The sequence below is a fragment of the Temnothorax longispinosus genome, chromosome 9 (assembly GCF_030848805.1).
Source record: "Temnothorax longispinosus isolate EJ_2023e chromosome 9, Tlon_JGU_v1, whole genome shotgun sequence".
Classification (NCBI taxonomy): domain Eukaryota; kingdom Metazoa; phylum Arthropoda; class Insecta; order Hymenoptera; family Formicidae; genus Temnothorax; species Temnothorax longispinosus.
In genome coordinates, this window is record NC_092366.1 from 869,391 (window position 1) to 888,564 (window position 19,174).

The window sequence follows — 19,174 nt, forward strand, 5'->3', positions numbered from 1 at the left end:
AGACACGGTAGTGTCTCGCGCCAAGTACACGCGCAGCGCGAGACCGCCGCGCCGTGATTCTTTTACGCGAACGCACGAGTTGCAAGTACCCGAGATTTTGAGATCTCAATAAAGAGTGAACGGATCAAGTTGCAAGTACGCTTGATCGATATTAGATTAGACATTAATTAGACGTAGATACTTTCCTTCTAATGCTTTATCAAACATCTCTGATTTTTTCTGCGAATCAAAGATCGAATGTTTGCGTCGACATGAAGAAATTTATGTCCGCCAGCAGCCTCAAGTTTCGGCGAGTTCGCCGAAGCGGAAGGGCAGATTCCACCGCGCTGGAATTCCCGATTTCGCAATGGCGCGCGTCTTGCACAGAGCGACAGCCAAGTCGTCGAGTCAAAGTCTAACGGGGTCTCGAAGTCGTCGACGTTGTAAACGCAAGGTACAAACGAGAATTCCGTCCAGCCAGAAGCGCGCGCGCAATATATCGGTGCGTTCCCGAATATCGCTTCCTCCGCTTTACGACGGACGGTCGGTCGGTCGGCCGATCGATCGATACCGTAAATTGAGCGTGACGAGTTTGCGGAGAGGCTCGCCGTAACGTAACACACGCCGGATTTTGCACGATCGAAAGCTCCGACGTGCGTGCACGCCGCGCCGGCTCGGTGATTCCGTGACTCCGCCGCAGCCTCCACATTGCGGAAAATGTCCACAAAGTGCCTCTCGAGATGCTCACGATGCGGAGAGATCGCTACAAAGTGCCTCTTATGTACGTTCACGCTCGCAGAACGAGAAATCGCCTCGATTGAATTCTCAAGGCGAGGTACTTTTCGCCGAGGGAACCGCCCTGGTCTTTTATTTATCGTGAGAACAATCTCTTCGAGCTTGTCGCGAATTATTTCTACATAATCGCAGACATTATAGTTATGTAGACTACGGTCAACGTGACGCTACAAATGCTTCGAAGCATTCCTCTTCTCTTTTCTTTCAATGAAGAAAGAAAGAGAAGAAGAACGCTCCAAAGCATTTGTAGCGTCACGTTGACCGTAGCCATAGTTTACAATATTACCCCTTCCACCCCGTCGACGTGTCTCCAGGCTAATTTTCGCAATGTGGAAAATCCGCGCAAAACACTTATTGAGTAAGATGTTTACACTTCACAGTATAGAACATTAACACAAAGTACCTCTTTAGAAGTACTTCGAAACGCAACTCGTATATATCATTAATTCTTATATAGTCGTGTCGCGCAAGCACGACTAACCTTCGCAAAAATGAGGTAATGAGAAAAAAAAAACAGTAACAATGACGCCTCTTGTATGCCACCGTTACCGAAGACGTCGCATCATTTATACACGTTCCTCTGCGCACAGACAGTTATTTATCGCTGGCGAATAATTTATTCTCACGAGACGTCTCCGCTGGATCCGCCGTCGTGTAATAATAACGGTGGCACCTTGCCGCATGAAAGAAGATTCTTCGACCGTTCTGGCGTCCCTTGCATTGCGACGCCGCGAATATAGTTATCGTGAGTCGCGGACATAAGCGAGATCCGCATTCTGAAGGCGTGCTCTTTGCTCCTGGAGAATTCAATGAGTTTTCTGAGCGTGCCGTATTTGTCTGTTATACATCTTAACTTTCATTCATACAACTTATCTATTATTTACATGATTATTTAGTTTTTGAACTTATGTTGATCGAAAATTGTCTGCATAAAAAATTTTTTGGCAGATTTGAAGCAGGATCTTAACATTTTCTTAGTTAAATTATCAATAAGCTGTTGATATTCATGAATATCTCTAGTTAATAAGTAACATAAACGAATTTTATTATTTAAAAAGGTAAGAGAATTTTACTTTCATGTTATTTTAGCAAAAATCACACGCGAAATATTGAAACTGTAATTCTGTACCTTAGAGGTAAAGAACTGTATCTCCAATTTCTGTGAAAATGGAGTTAATACATTTTTCGATATAACAAGAGCTTAAATTGTATAATGATAAAGCGTCTTATTTCTATTATTACTAATTCCTAAGATACAATATTCAGAAAAAGTTGTATTGAAAATTTGCCTAATTTTTAAACCAGGTATAACTGTCATTGACAGTTGTATTATTAAAAATATGTCAGTTAAATTACTTAATTAAAAACTTAATAAATCAAGTTGCTACTTTTATTTTATATCTAAAAAAAATATATCCTTTTCCTGTTTTCAAATCTTTGTTTTATCTGAATTCATATAATAATGGAAATTCGATTCTTTATCTGTACGGTACGGAATTCCAATACAAAAAGATTATGCTTCATGCAAATATCATTTTGCTTTTCTTTTAAATTATTTTAGAGTGAATCGATAATGGGCTCCTCTTTTGGATTCTCGTATGTATGCGATATCCGGTGAAATATTACGGAAACGCTTCTATATATCTATCTTCGAAATTCAGACTTCATTGGCCAATGAAAAATAGCGTAGATGCCGCGATCCTACCCGCGGAAAGATTTTCTTAGCGTAAGATGATAGATCGGAGGAAGGGACGTGTCGGGACGAATGAATTTCCGAGCGCCCTTAACGTCGGATAAACATTTCGATAAATCTTACTCATGCAACGTGACTCAGACTGATGCGGCAATCTCATACGATTCCGAAATTACCATACTTTTCGTTATCTTTATGCATCTATGTGTCCGCATCAATCACGATTAACTTTTCGTAATATCCAATCGCATTTCCCGCGGTTTCTTTTATTTTTACGTAGCGAGAAGTAAATAGTTCGAGCTACGTGTTTTAATTTTTCACGTAATATCTCCCAACCGCGGGGATTAAATAGTTGGATTAAATGGTTATGAGTAAGCGAGCTTGTAATATCAAATAGATTGCATGTAATGCGTGTGGTATACTAGTTACACAAATTGGTCGTGTGCATGTGTATTTGAAACCGGTCAAACGCTTTGACATTTCTACCATCCAGGCGGGTACTTCGTCTAGAAAAACGATCCGTTCTACTTGAAGGTTTCGCTCGCTGTCGTGTCGGTCTCATCCTTAATAAAGCTAATTGCGAGTGCTCCACTCCAGACCCCTCTTCTCGTCTTCCTCGGCTGCACCCTTCGGCTGTCTTCTCCCGTTTCAACTCGCGACTCTCGTTTCGTAATCATCTATTAAGCCGACACCCTTTCCAATTTATAAGGTCGACGCCCGGAAGAACGAGCGCTACCGAGACAGACGGAAATTTGTTAGAGGTACAGTTGAGAAACCGAGCTTCGACACGTCACGGCGATGTTCGGCTTAATTGCTTAACGCGAGTAATTAATCACTAAAAAAAAAAGAGTAACAATAATCTGCAAATTTGCGAATTTTCTTTCACGATTAATAAGATTCTGAAATTCTCATTCGCATTCTAATACGATACAATACGTTGATGTTTATTCTGGGTAATCGATAACTTTTTTAAAGTATTTTTATCTGTGCGACATGATCTAACATTTGCAGCAACGCTGACGCAGAAAATGTCTCATGATCGTTTCTTAATGTCGTGATCTCTCATTGCTGAGATGCGCGTGCCGCGTCGTACGGAAAATCGTTAATCGCGCGTAGAAAACGGCGCACAGGATCGATTATCCGCGTCCACGGGAACTGCCTTTTTCATGCGAGCGAGCGCCTGCTCTCTCTCTTTCGAGGCGAGTTTTACGACGCTCGAGAAGAGCAGCGTCATCGATCATGCGGTTCTTTAGAGCGCAACGAAAGAAGCCTTGCCGCATCATCTCGCAAAGAAACCCTGCGAGGAAGTCCTGGGCGATTAACGGGTTCTTCCCTCTTCCGATATATCGACGAAATCACATATGCGCATAAATCGTAATTTACGTTAACATGACTCGCTAAATATTTGGCACTGACGAAATAATTATAATATTATGATACAGCAAAATAAGAGAATTATGCTGTACATGTGCAAATGTATGATAAATCAATTTATTACTTTTAATTTATTAGTAAATTCATTAATTTAATTACTTTTGATGTAATACTTCTTCATACCTACTGTTTATGCATAATTATAGGTAAAAGTGTGCAAGCCAAGCGCGAACGACAAAAGATTATCTCGTAAGATACTCTACCAAGTTTAGGATCAATTGTTTTGACAGACTCTCTCGACGTTCTCTCGCAATCGCAACGCCTAATTTTAGTTGGTACAGTGCATTAGCGTTTCGCACGGCTAATTATCATCGGCTGGATCTTTCCCGCTGCGAGGTAATGGCCTCTCCATAATTCGCTTAAGGTAAATCTACATTTAATCAGATGTGTGGAAGTATAGAATTATGAGAGTCAGGTGAGTACAGAGTTTAAGAGCCCGCAACAGTGTATTAAACGCTACGTAATAATATTGCTAGGCGTTAAATCGCTACGCCCGGCAGCTCATTTCGTATACTTTATGCTTTATATACCTCTGTACATACCTCGGCAGAAAGAGAGAAAGAGATTGTTCTCTATTTGCGCAAGAAATACTTTCTCGTTCGTAAATCGAAGTTCGCGTGCAGGAGAGCCGTCCATATTTTACATGAGAGAAAATTACTCTCGTTTTATGCTAATTTAATCTGCGCGTCGATTTTTGGGAGTTCACTCGTGCATAAATTGCAAACGAGCAATATAAATGCGGTGCATCTTAACATTTTCATTATCTCGACAAGAAAATACAATTTCTCAATATTAAAGCATGCATATGGAATACAAGTTTAATATTTATCGGGCGTTAATTAAAATTAAACCAGTTATACTCGAACAGATATATTACGTTCGACAGGTGGAATTTTCAGTATATCCGGTGTGAAGAACGAGCATCTTCCTTTGAAAGGGAATACAAGTGGGAAGGCTGGGGATGGTGCGGGGGAGTGAGTTTTGCGATAATTAAAACTACGGTAGTAATTGGACGTTCTCGATAGAGCGAAAGTATTCTTTAAAACGGACACGCCTCGATCGTTACGCTATACTTGTCACGGCGTTGTGTGCGAAATACAACCGCGAGGACCATCGTTTCATTAATAACCGCGGTCGTCTTCGCTCGTCCTTCACGGTTGCGGCTTGTAATCAACCTAACCATCATTAGCGCCGAGTAATGAGTATTTTTCCCATCGCGCTTTCTACCCGAGATTTTCTAGCTGACAAATTTTTATTATCATTATTATTATTGTTACTGCGTTACACGCGGCGCCGGGGCCAGGCGCATATATAAACAAATTGCGGTCGCTTTATCCAAAAGGATACCTAATATATACCATGGAGAAATATTTACGATATCGCACGTTATCCCAACTAATTATTGCAACCGACTTTCTCATGCGAGTTTTTTTTACGTTGCGAATTCAGACAAATCCATTACTGGTGTTGCATTTACGAAATTTTCTTCAGTTCTCTACAAATATTTGCTCGTAATCAATAAAGGCCGCATCGCTATATGCTTATACATAAGGAAGTATACGAGCAATCACGGGCAATTTTTCATAATGTTCATGCAAATGCGAAGATAAACTGTCATTGATATCCTCATCGCGTATCGGATATCATGGCGAATGCATCTGCAGCGCTATTACGAACTCGAAACGTTACAACATAATGCTCGTCTTAAGACATAAAGATCACGGATATACTCGGATAAAAATGGTTTTATACCTTCCTGACGCGCATGAAAAGAAGAATATTTGATAATGCTAAGTTCACAATATTAACGTCAACGTGCGAAAACGCTTATCCGTCATTATCCTGTCGTTGTAGTTCCCAGACGATTATACGACGGTTTCCTTACGACATCTTTGCGACACATCCTGTTTTCCGTGTTTGCCAACGCTCCCGCGACTCCTATATATATACGCGTAAGCAAAAGGTGAAGGGTCAACCCGCGCGCGCTTCTTCTCGTATCGTTTCGCTCGCATCCTGCGACCTGCAACCTCCCGCTTTTTTCCCCTTTCTTGCCTCTGAAACGACCGTGAGTGCATTTCCTCGTAGCTGTTTTCTCATTTAGTCCCTGCAAGAGGTTGCGAAATATCCAGTTCCAGAACGGAAGTCACGCGCTTCGGGGGAATTCGCTCGTTTACGATATTCAGCAATTTCAAAGTCGCATCCGCGACAAAATCGTACCGGGAGATAGCGGTCGGTTGGTTGCATTTTCAAACAGAATAGAAGCTTCTTTGTAACTTGTTCGTGAAAAACAAGATGCAATGGAGCGGGAACGGATTTAGCTTTTCTGCCGCATTACTCCGGAAACGGGGGCTGCTTTTGGAAAAAAAGTTAAATAAATTGCGCTCTCTCGGATAATGTCTTTCGGTCGAAGAAAAATATTTTTCCAGCGGAGTAGGCAATATCTTTTTACTCGTATCTCGTGAGTTTACGGTGTAAATGAAAAGTTAGGAAGTTAGTATGCGTCGAAACTTTTTTGAAGCGTATAATTTAAGTTAACGGCAGAGTTTAATGGGCGTCACGCTCTTAAATTACGCACATTAACTCGTGCAATCTCGAAAACATTATATTACTTCTCGATAAACAATACTGTAACGAGTAGCAATAAAACATAATATTGTATAAACTAGAAATAATTTCCGTGTAAAATAAATTTTGCATTTTCGAATTCCTTTTTTTCGTTCGAAATTTGTAGAAAATAGAGTTCGTGAGTGTCCTAAGCGTAAATCTACCTCGTCCATAAATCTCGAGGGATATCCTCAAAGAGATGACTCATCGCTTCAAAATGTTCGCCCAACGAGATCTGACAGTTTGACAGACGGGCGTAACGCGCTTCCACTTTCCCTCTCGTTGCCTCCACTCGGTCAGTGATAAGGAAGGAACGAGCGGAGAATCGAAGAGCATCGGGACGTGACGACTACGGAACGCGCGATGTCGTCGGCCTCCGATAGCCTTGACACGGTGCACTCAAGGTGGGCAACGAGAAGGAGACGACGAAGAAAGAAAGAGGCGGGAGCCGACCCACCTCCCTCCCCTCCCCCAGTTGCATCCAACTCCGCTGCAGCTCTGCCATTGCACTCATATAGCGATCTTGCGCAATCAGCGCGCGAGCCGATGCGAGAGTTAACGATTACGAGCTTGGTCGCGACACAAGAGTTACGGGTACTTTCTCCCTGATATTGCTCTGGTCCTTTTTGCCCGCCGAATTACTTTATCTCAACGCGACGCATCCCATTCGGTCTGGGTGACGCAATCGTAAGCAGATTGTCAACGGCGAATTTTTCGACGCGTGAGCGATTCTACCAGGATTTTTCTGTGCAACAAACCGACGTGACCGTGATCGACGAAGTGAACAAGACGAATAATCAATAATTGAAATATTAAACATCAATTTCCAAACTGCTCCCCGTTATAGAATATTTTACGTCGATTCGCGTACTTTATTCATATCCTTCTAAAGCAATTTTCTTTATTGCACACACGACAATAAACGCGCACGTAAACTAATATAATGTTATACTGATTATTATACTAGCATATATTAAATGTATGTAATTAAAAGTGAAAGCGAGGGAAATATTGTGCAATAAACGGTATATAAAACATGATAAAAAAATGTCGATACTTTCTTACTTTATTTACGATCTCTTTGAAGTTATAGATTCATATATCCTTTAGTAAAAAATTCAATTAGTCATTTTCCTTCACTTTCTAACTCTTAACTTTAGATATCGTTATAATTAAATTATAAGTTAAGATTTCATTAAAGTTAAATTCCACTTGGAACTGAATAAAGACTAAAGCTCCCTCCCTCTTCCCTCCCGCCTCTCTCTCTATACTTACACTTTTAAGATAAGAGATTTACAAAACCTCGAACTTTCAAGCCGCTTCAAATTTGAGTTTTGAGCCACTAATTAAAGTTTTTCGGCGGTAACGCGGTCTGTTGAGAATTATTAAGAATGGCAGGAAGACTTTCGAAAGGAAGCAGAAACGACGGAACTGACTGCTCCGTTCGGGTAGATTGGTGGACCGGACCGGACAATTAGCGGTTTAGCACACAATAGATTTGCAATTGACTCGCATTCGAATCAACGGACGTTTACGTCGCGACCGTTCAGTAATTAGGAATTAAAGCGGATGGGATCGTCATATCGCGACGCGGCGGAGCGCACGCACTACTCGGCCGCGTCGCCCGCCGCTTTCCACGTGGCGCCGAGATGACATCCCTCGCGCGCGTTGCGTCGAGAGGAACACAGGCGTGAGAACACGAGAAACCACTTCGTCTCGCCGAGATAGAATTAATTAGAGGAGCGTACGTAAAACGGGCGACGATGCCGCGGCGGGGGATCAATACCTACATTCTGCGTATGCGGCGACTAATACTTCATTTCCCGGATAAATCAGTACGGCGCGCGCTCGACGAATGTCAAATATAAATCACCTTCGCAAAGGCATAAATTTATCCTTCGAGAGGATGGATATAACAGTTTCGATTGAAGATAATTAAAAATATCTTCGAGAAATATATATGACGTGTCACCGCTCGGTAAGAGCGAACGTCGCAGGTGTGACAAATTACATTAATCTCGCCCGCGAACCTCGGTTTGTCGGCTACGAATTCGTATGACGGAATACATATGACGGAAGTTTCGCGCGTCGCGATATTTCGTGTCAAGGATAAATGCCTTTTTCGGATTGTTCTATTTTTTTATCACTGACATATTCTGCGAGGAGACAAAGAAGTAGTGCCGGTCTACTTGGTAACTTTGTTCTCTCTTTTCTCATGCTAATTCCCATGCCGAGTCACAATCCTATGCGTGAATTTCGAAATCTAAACGTGCAAAGTGACGAATGGAGTTTACGACGAACAGCTCCTTTAGCTGGAAAATTGATGACGATGACACATTGGAATGAAAGAGAAGCGAAAGCAGTTAACAAAAAATATTATAAAATATAAAAAAATATAGAAATGTGAAAAAAAAACAGTAAAAATGTTGCGGATGCAAATTGGCGTACAATTTATTAATAGATTATAACTGATATCCATAAACATAATTAAGTCCTTTTCTTTCATTTAGTAACACGCTCGAATGCTTTGGAACGTTCCGACGTAATTTACTGTGAAAACCGCAATTTACGCTCTGTTTTCAATAGCAGCTTTCATAAAAACAAATAACGCAAACATGTCACTGCTAATTTTATATTATTTAGCCGCGTATAAAACGGTGAATCACTTTATGTTACAGAAATAAAAGCCGCATTGAATCGACGACGTACAATTATCAGAATCGGTGGCCCGTTACGATATGCAATTGTGCAATTAAACTTCCATTTATCGCGTCAAATTATCTCCTTTTAACCCTGATAATTGCGTTCATCAGTTTTCGCAAAACAAAAAAAGCAAAAAAAAAATTCTCGAAAGGCAATAAGATATATAACGTCAAAGTAATTATGTGCAAAAATTGGAACTTTATCCCGGCCGATTTGTATGGCTGCTCCACGATCTGTACCGGCACATTGTAGCCAGAAGGTAAATGGAAATATGATGAATACGAAAAATGTTGATTTTCAGCGGGCCGAAACAGTTTTGAAACTGCGCGTGTTCGTCGATTACGTTGCTCGCATTTTTCAGCTACGCGAGCAACGGCAAATAATCGGCGAATAGACGGCTGCGGAATGCTCAGAAAGCCGTGGAAAATATTCCGCGAGGCAAATCGATCTCCAGAAAAGTAAACACGAATCTATTCTCCGGCCTAGCCGAGAGCGAGGAATTGCCCGGAGCCGCGTGATCGACAAGGCGGATGATGTAGAGTTTCTTCCCCGCGCGGAGAAAGAACGATCGATAGCGATAAGTTTCGCGCACAGCCGCGGGGAATCGAATTCTTAGTGAAGTTCGACGTGGCGAAAACTAGAAGAAAATGCGTCTGAAGAATTTGAGATACGTACGCGCTTAATACTTCAATCACGATCGTGCATTCGTCACTTTCGTACGCGAGTTATCGCGGACAAGAATATACAACTGAAAATCTTTAATATACTTATTTTAAAAGCCACATATTTCAATATATTTATGATATACAAGAATCTACAGTAAAATTTAATTAATTTTAATTACAAATTGAATTTTTTATTAATTAATTCTTAGTATTACAGTCAAAAGAAAACGCACGGTGCGACGGTTTGATACATATTCTACAATCTACATATCAAAATTAATGTCTCTGAATATATATCGCGAAGATAAATGTTGATTTTGAAACTCCGACGTTATTTTTCTTGAGACTCGCGCTCATTAAACTTCATGTAGCTCATTAAAATCTTGTCGTTTTAAGCTTCACGATATATCAGAGTTATACGTAATACTCGTACATACATGTCGATGTGACCGGCAATTACTTAAAGCGCTAAAGTGTTCGCTTCGTTCCAATAATTCAGGACCGCGAAGGGGCTGTGGCTTTGGGCCAAGGAATTCGTGTGTGCAAGACCAGAACGGGAGGCAAAAAATAAACCGGGTGGGTCGAAATTTCTAACACCGATAAACGATCGCGCGCGAGCAAAGAAGTCCGAGATCGCGTCATCGGTCCAGGCGTGCCGAGAATGCCGGTGGAAAAGCTCGGTAGAGAATATCCAGCGTCGGGAAACCGAGACGCGGGGCAGGATGGGGGGAGGGAGAAAAAAGGAGAAGCACTCGAATTCCCGCGCGACAGAATTCTCACGTGATTCCTCGAGTGGAATTCGATGACGGCGTTGCCCTGTCGACGCTGTCGCGTCGACCGCCCGAGCTCGGATTGCTACATCCGCGATTGGCAGCTGTCCATCGGTGCGACCGATGTTCGATCGACGCGATGGATCGCTGATGAACCGAGCGCTAACACTACGCGCGTCCTTCCCCGATCAATCGGCGCGCTTTTACCAATCGCGATTGTACGTGCGAGATTATCGATCCGCATCAGCTATAACGCGGCGTCATAATGCACGTGAAATGCACCTCTACCGCGCGCGAGAAGGCCACCTTACAAGGGAGACGTTGACACGTTTGATAAAACAAGCTTTACCTGATAAAACGTCAACTCCGGATATTCGTTTAGGTTTATTTAACACGTCGCCCACTAAGCGTTCATTGCCTGCGGCGGTTTTTCCTCGGGTTTTTCTCAAAGGCCAATGCAACACACACAATGCCGGTGGCGTTTGATAAAAATTACGTCTCGAGTATGGTTAGTGGTAATTAAATTTCGTCGCAAAGAATCTCAAGGAATTTTTGTTCGTGGGAGAATACGTGGAAATGTACGAGAGATTGACGAGAAGATAAAAGTAATAATTACAGAAAGGAGAGATAGAGATCGCAATTATAGGATGTAACTATACAGAGGAAGGGATGAGAAGCGGAAGATGGCGCGGGGTCGCCGACAGGAAGCAGAAAAGGTAGATAAAACGGAGAAAAGGTAGAAAATCAATTTCTGTAGCACCTGGACCGTCGTCTCTCGCTCGATAATTCGTGCGAATACCCTCGATGCTTACACCTCGTTTGGCACAAGAGGCCCTTCGTCGGGGGGGGGAGGAAGGCGTCGAATCGTCAAAGTCGACGGAGCGAGTGGAGGCCCTCGAGCCCTTCGTTCAAGTTTTTCCGTAGGGAGTATATACGCGACGATAGTGCGCCAAGACGCGCCACTATATTTCAAAAGAGGAAAATCTTCGCGAAGAAGTGGCTACTTCATAACGTGTCTTTGCGTCTGCAAAATTTGCTCTCGTCTATGGACAAGTGCAATTTCGCCTGGATCGTTAATCGAAACATCAGCTTCGAGGAACACAAAATCGAAGGTCTCGCTGACAATTCGAGATTAATATATAATACTGTTGACAATTGTTAATATTTAAACTAAAATTTTCCTCGAAGGGTGGACTGTTCAAAATCGAATTTCACAAAAGGCTAAAAACATATTGGTTTCTTAAGTTATTAATGGCTTAATTGACGTATTTCTGATTACATTCACTTGTCACTTCTTCTTATTTTACATTTCATGGCTTGTAATAAACAGATAAAATAATACACAAACTGTTATAGAATATAAATTGAACATTATTAGCACCAAAATGGCAATTTCTCTAAAAAGTGAATTAATCCGTTGTCGCTAAGAGAAGCAATGTGCAAAAAGTGGCATATCGAAGACACGAATGTCAGCAGAAACTCGAAGTAATTCGAACATCGTCGGGAGTCGTTTGGGCGATGCTCGCGAGCGTAAAGACGCGTGTAAAGGAGTGAGCTAAGTTGCAGATAGGAGCGGCTTCAACTTCTCTCGCGAGGGGCGTCCTTAAAGTGCTTAGAGGCACCGAGGCGGAATCGATTTCTTGATAGACGTGCGCGGTGATTCACGAGTCACTACCGCGACAACGACGACGACGACGACGACAACGACGGCGACGTCACCGAAGACAAGTAAAATCTTACCGGTTTAATCACGGCCGTCACTAATGAAATTCATTAGATACTCTCGGGTAGATACTCCCTTTGCGATGACGCCGCGATATGCGACACGTTCCGTCACCCGACTTGCCGCGGTACTCGTCATTGAGACACCTCGCGCGTCTACTCTTTCCACATCCGCGACAATCTACAATTTTTGACGAGGATAACTCAACTTGCGTAAGAGCGTGCAAGAGTACGTCGCGTACTCATTTCGCTCGAAATAACGACAGTAACTATATACACACTGACGCGCGCGAAAACCAGAAACATTTTCGGACGAGAAGGAAAAAGAAACAGAAGGCGGCGACGAAATAAAGAAAAAGAAAACTTCACCGATTTGTTATCGACTCCTTTGGGTCCAATTAGTCACGCACGTGCTCGTATCGTTTTAATTGGCTGCTTAATTACATGCAACAAATATACCGAGCCGAACACGTAACCCGGAAACGGACGACGACGGTATTGTCCGAAAATGTTTCTGGGTTTCGCGCGCGTCAGTGTGTCTGTTACTGGCCATTACTTCGAGTGAAATGAGTACGCGACGTACTCTTGCACACTCTCTTACGCAAGTTGAATTATCCTCGTACGCGGAACAGGCGCGTAACTGTTATCAGTTTTTATATAGAATTTTTCTTTTGCAACTTTCGACTCTTTCTTATATAATCTGTAATTGAGAAAGAGAAGAAGAAAGAGAAAGAAAAAAAAATGAATTGCTATTTATTAGACGGTTCTGGAACGCTGTCTTCTCAAACGTAAGACACACTTTAAAACTTTTAAAACAAGGAAAGTAGCGATTAATATAGATAACAACTATAAAAAGAAAATCTATAAATTATTGTTTAACTGGAGAAAGAAAGAAAAGTGTGCGTGTAAGAAAAGGGGCGGGGAACACTATTACACCAGCGTTTTTAAAGATCCTTTTATCTTCATTCTCAACTATCATGATTGCACTCGTCGATATTGCACGCTATGTGAGCTTATCGAATTAGAAGGAGAATTTCGGTCAAAGTTTCATTCGGCAAATGTTGCTGCGCAGCGAACGATCCGATTTTTTTTTCCCACCGCCATCCGCGTGTATTTACGCCCGGGCGTTCCCCGCATATACGAGAGTCACAAATCGTGCCCCGTACCACCGCGACCGCTTCTCATGGCCGCCGCTATAAATCGAGAGGCAATTTGTCCGAACCGGTCACGCTCTTTCGTCCCTCGTGTCTCGTAATAGTTGGTGGCCGGGTTTCATTTATGCCCGGACCCCTTTGAATTCCGTACGAACTGTAATTCGCGGTTGTGAGCTAAGGGCCGATTCTGCGCAAGTGGTTCCTATTCCTAGCCATCTGCCGCGCTGTTTGGCCCCCCTTTTCCGATTTTATCAAGCACAGTTAGTTCAGAAGCGCTTAATCTGTCGATTAATACACCTATTCATAATTGAAACACATTTCTTTGAATATATTATATGAAAATAAAGCACATCATCGAATTGATTATATTTAATGCAAGATTCTGTGTGCAATTCTGTATATGTAATTAATGAATAGATTATTTTACCTTAATAAAATTATATATATACATATATAATGATATGTATGTATAATTTTATTAGAATAATCAGCTTCGTTAATTATATACACATAAAATCTTGCATAGAATATATATGTATCGATAAACCTTCATATAGGGCAAATTTAGAATGGATAAATATTATCCTATCAACTTTAATTATCGCGCAAAATAATATCGTAATATATTTAACACAAAAATCTTCAAATTATATTCCCAACAGAAATAACAAAATGACCGATGTGGGAGAACGTTTCCTCAAAAATATCTAATAATAGAATGCACCCGCAAATTGAGTGACGAAAACGAGACGCGTGCATTTGTCGCCGCGCAATTTACATCTCTATCGTAATATCGCGTGACTTTTTGCAGTCGCGCATTACCCCCGTCCGTCGATCGTTCATCTCTGCTTTGCATTTAGCGTGTACCTACGTTTTATAGGCCGAATTTGCATACTTTGTCTGCAACGTAGCCTTGCCTCGGCGGATTTTAGAGCTCTTTCCGGCATTTGTCCGCCGGTTACGAAGAGATTGCCGTGGGTATCTTCGCGAGAATCCCCCCTTTTCGCGATTCTCATTGTTTTGATAGCGCACTACGACGCAACGCGTCAAGAGCCGTACATTAACGCGTTAATCCCTCCTCCTTTCATACGGCAGCCAATTTGCAATTTATTTCAAATGCTACGCCTGTCTCATAGCCGTACATCTACAGCGTGAAGCGACCGTCATTAGGCATAATTTAACGATTCTTGTTGAAATGAGTTCCTAGCCATGATCCGCGTTACGATATCGATTCATAAGTGTGACGCACTCAAATCCGCAACTTCTCTGCACGTATCACGCTCCGATTTTCGGATTTCGCGTCAGATGCGGCTTTAATTGGACTTTCCGCTAATGTTGGCGTCGCTCGTAATAAGCAAGATGCATTTCCGCGTCCCAGCATGTGTTATATGCGCACACGTTCGTCGAGTCTTAACCGTGACAAATACCTCGATTGTTATATCTGTTCCATAGCGTGTTGTGACACACGCGACGTTCCGGGTAACATTAGCTTATCCCTTGAGGAGTTGCGCGCTGACTTCAAGCTTGCATGACACGAGCATTCAATATACAACGCGGCTGCAGATTTCAGAATAGAAACGCGAGCGGAATGATTTAAAAGACCGATATTGTATATTTATTGCGCGTGTATCGATTTAAAGTCTATTTGCGGTTAACGTCTATTTGCGTATAACGACCATAGACTTATATAGTTCTGAATTTGAAAGGCAAACGACGGATTTTGCGACACGAAACGGCGTTCGCAGTTGCAAAACGCTAGACATTTGAAATTAAATAACGTTAGCTAATTTTAGAGGTCGCCATCTAATCATAATCGATCGATTACACGGCAACGATATTAAGCGACCAAGTTTCCGCGGCGCGAGATCATTTGCAATTCCTAATGACGAAGATTACCAGCCAGCGCTGACACAGTACTGTATTAAGAAGCCGGCATAATGGCCGACAACCGGGACACTTAATAATTATCCTTAGCGGAGGAGGGAAAAGCTACGTATGAAGCACCGCCCGACAGACAATGCCGCTCATTACCGCTTCTATCGGAGTTGCCGCCCGAGCTGTCCTCGTAACAAGCGGTGGCAGGTCGCGATTTTCAGGACGATAACCCAATAATCCTGCGAAAAGATCGTCCGCCGCGTAGAACGAAACATCGGATGCAGATCTGCATTTATTCCTACGAAATTCGTATGCGTATGCGTATTGCGCAGGTAAATCTAATTATTCGCACACTGCAATCCTCGAGCCCCCTTTAGTATGTTAGAAATAAGATGAAAACAGATATTTTACATGTACATATAAAACCTTAAGAAATCGAAATATTTCTCAAGTAAGATATACAGATGCTACAGGATTTTTTTTAAATAGAACTTAAATTTATAAATTAATTTTAGAAATGCTTGTGTTAAAGAAGGGACTATTATTATATAAATTTTTTACTGTTTCAAAGATAGCGATATTCATTTTCCTGAAGTGACATTACGACCACGTTGAAAAACGTAAGCAGGATTTGATTTGCACAGTACTGACCGTAAATGCGAGCTCGACCTGTCGGCTTTACGTCGGCTTTATTCGGTCACTCTGTCACACTGTTCCCGGCAGTTTCACCTATTTGCACTGCTCGTCAAACTACACGCGCAGCGCTTCGTTATGCATTTGAACAACTTCTAACGAGGGCGACAACTTAATTGCTAGATCGCCGCTTAATTCTATATCGATCATTGACAAATATATGATACGAACACTTGAATAGACGCGCAAGACCTGCAACGCTTGCACCTGCGTTTGACACATGTATTTTTAATGTGCAATTGATGCTCTCCAAACGCGTGCAAGTCCTAATAACGACAACAGAGTTTTGGAATTCCGAAATTTACGTATAATTGTAATCGTAATTAAATCTTGAAAAATGTGATTTACGTTTCAGCCATTAAAAAGCTTTTCCATAATCTTCCAATGTCAGAAGAATTATATTTTACAAAGTTTGCACATTAAACTTTAAACCATATTTCTTTAAAAACTAAATTTTACTTAATTTAAATGATATTTTTTTCTCAAACTTCGTACGGACAATTTCTTCTTTAATATATGTCATTATTACTCTGTCATTAGGTATGCCATCAATTTTCGCTAATGAGAAAATCCTTTCAACTTTAAGAGCTCGAGTTCTGTGGAAGCTGTTTTTAGAAGAAGAGACGGTGAATCCGGGATGCTCTTGGATCTCATACATCTCAATTCCGTGCATAATGGTGCATTATATTTGGCATTGAGAAACCAGCAACAAAAGCGGAATACTGGTCGTCGATCCAGAACCTGGCTCGACACTCTCGCCTGAGGGTACACTTCGGTTTTTCCGGCGAGAAAATCCCGCGGTCTCAGGCGCCGACCGGTTTTCACCTCCTGACCGTGAGGCACGTAATATTACGTCACGTACTTGTGGCATCCCGCGGCTCGAGAGAGAGAGATTCCATCGCCCTTTCTCGATGTCGACGATGCACGCGCATTTTGCAACTTACTTCGAACGTACACAACCTCCCTCGATCAATAATGTTCGCCATTTATTTCTTGCTCACGTATATCAGGGAAAACCCGGTTAGGAGTAAGGAAAATCAAGCTCGCGATATGTACCTTTTATATATATATATATAGACTCGATTTATCTAATTATCATCATGCACACAGCAGGATGAAACGTTGCCTTAAGGCGACGAAGTATGTCAGTAGACGGTATCAATCCTCGTAGTGATGATCAAGATAAATTTTTCGCGATTTTGCAAACTGAGAATGCTTGACCTAAATATCGCGCGCCCCAAAAATAAATAGAGTCTTGAATAAACGTAACTCTTATGTTATTGATTAAGTACTAGTTATTGATATGGAAAAGGCTTTGTAGCCAAGCATATTTTACAATATTTTCTATATCAAGAGTCTTCAATTTTATGTTCTATACTAAATGTACTGCGTAATATTGGGTAATTACCTTATAATGCGCCTTAAATGTACCGCGTAATATCGGGTTCACCTTAGTCTGCAGGAATTTGGCGTGTACGAGGCGCAGTGTCTATACATTCTATACTTATATAAAAGAAGGTACCTTAACCATCCTGTCATAACTCATGCTAAAACTGCTCAGGATTATAATACGGTCTAACTTTCACTATAGAGCGGAGATCAGGTTCGATAGGTCGGTTGGCGATTCCGCATTTCTGGAGGCCAGTAGTCCGCTTTTACGATTACACCGTGCACGTGATCGTCGAGATAGTTGTGAACTTTAGATATTAGGCAGTCGCCGACATCAAGATACTAAAGCGATCGAAATAATTCCGTTAAGTTTGCAAACGATGCATTCCAAGGAGAACGCGCCAGTTATCTCAGAAGCGCACTTGCGTCTTGCGAACTTCCAAACGTGATTACGCAAACGCTGCATATTAATGTTGCACCAATTAAATAATAAGAGATTATGTGCGCGCGCGTCAATGTGTGTGCAATGCTGTCGCTTCTTCATACTCCTCGACGGGGTGACAGCTCTCATTAATTACTGCCTCGAGTACGCTCGACCTTGATTCTTGATACCATCAATGATCGGCATTGTCCACCCAAATTACTCATATCGATCATATCGCGCGGTTTGATGAGCTAACCGAGCGCGAAGAGGTCAGGCACGTCCGCGCGGACATCGGCACGGTGAAAGGCCAGGAAGGCCTTCGCCTTCTACAGAGTATCTCGGTTGCTTTTTGTGCGACGATCGAGAGTAAAGCGCGAACTACAGTCGCGCACGCGAGACGTTACCTCGCCGGCACGAAGAATGATCGCCGCTAAGCGACGATCCATTATCGCCTCGTGCATTGTTTCCCGAAGCGCGATTAAGCGGATGCGTTCCTGAACGAAGTACAACTAAAAAGTAAAGAAAAAAAGAATGGAGACGAAGCACCTTCCTCTGGCTTGCGCAATATTTGCTCGATGTTGAATTAATATCGATGTTATATTAATATTGATGCTGAGAACTTATATCAGGGTATTAATCTGCTATTAATCTATGCTACTTGATTTATTAGCTAATTAGCAATGACTATCTCAAGTACGATTTGCAGTTATTATCATTATCATTTTATATGAATAATCTCAGGCGGCTATTATAAACGCTATCTTTTCATCAGCGTATTGTCTTCATCGCTTTTTTGATTTTAACTTAGTAAACGGTGTTATTAATTTTCCGTCACGGATGGTGTTATTGTCCATTAATCTTATTCCTCGACCACGGCTCCTATCTGATTGCTTTACGATTTGACATACGACGTCATCGGGAACACGTTCCCCTGATGAAACCGTGGCGATCGTCGGGGCGATCGGTTGTTGCGTTAAGAAGGATTATCACAAGAATAGCAATTTATTTACGTAGCCTCTAATAATAATAAAGGCGGTGTCCTGGCGAGTGCACGTTGCCAAGTGATTACCACCTGGAGATAAAAATGCCTCGGAGATGTTTATCTCCTCGTATGGAACTTGCACAATTTCGCGCACCGCGCCACGGCAACCGCGGCGTGTCTACGCATTGGCCAACTCCCTCGAGTGAGGCTTTCCTTTCCTATACAACTAATTTTCTATTTTGCGACTAATGCCTAAAACTGGAATCAACAAATAAGAGATCTAATCTTTTAG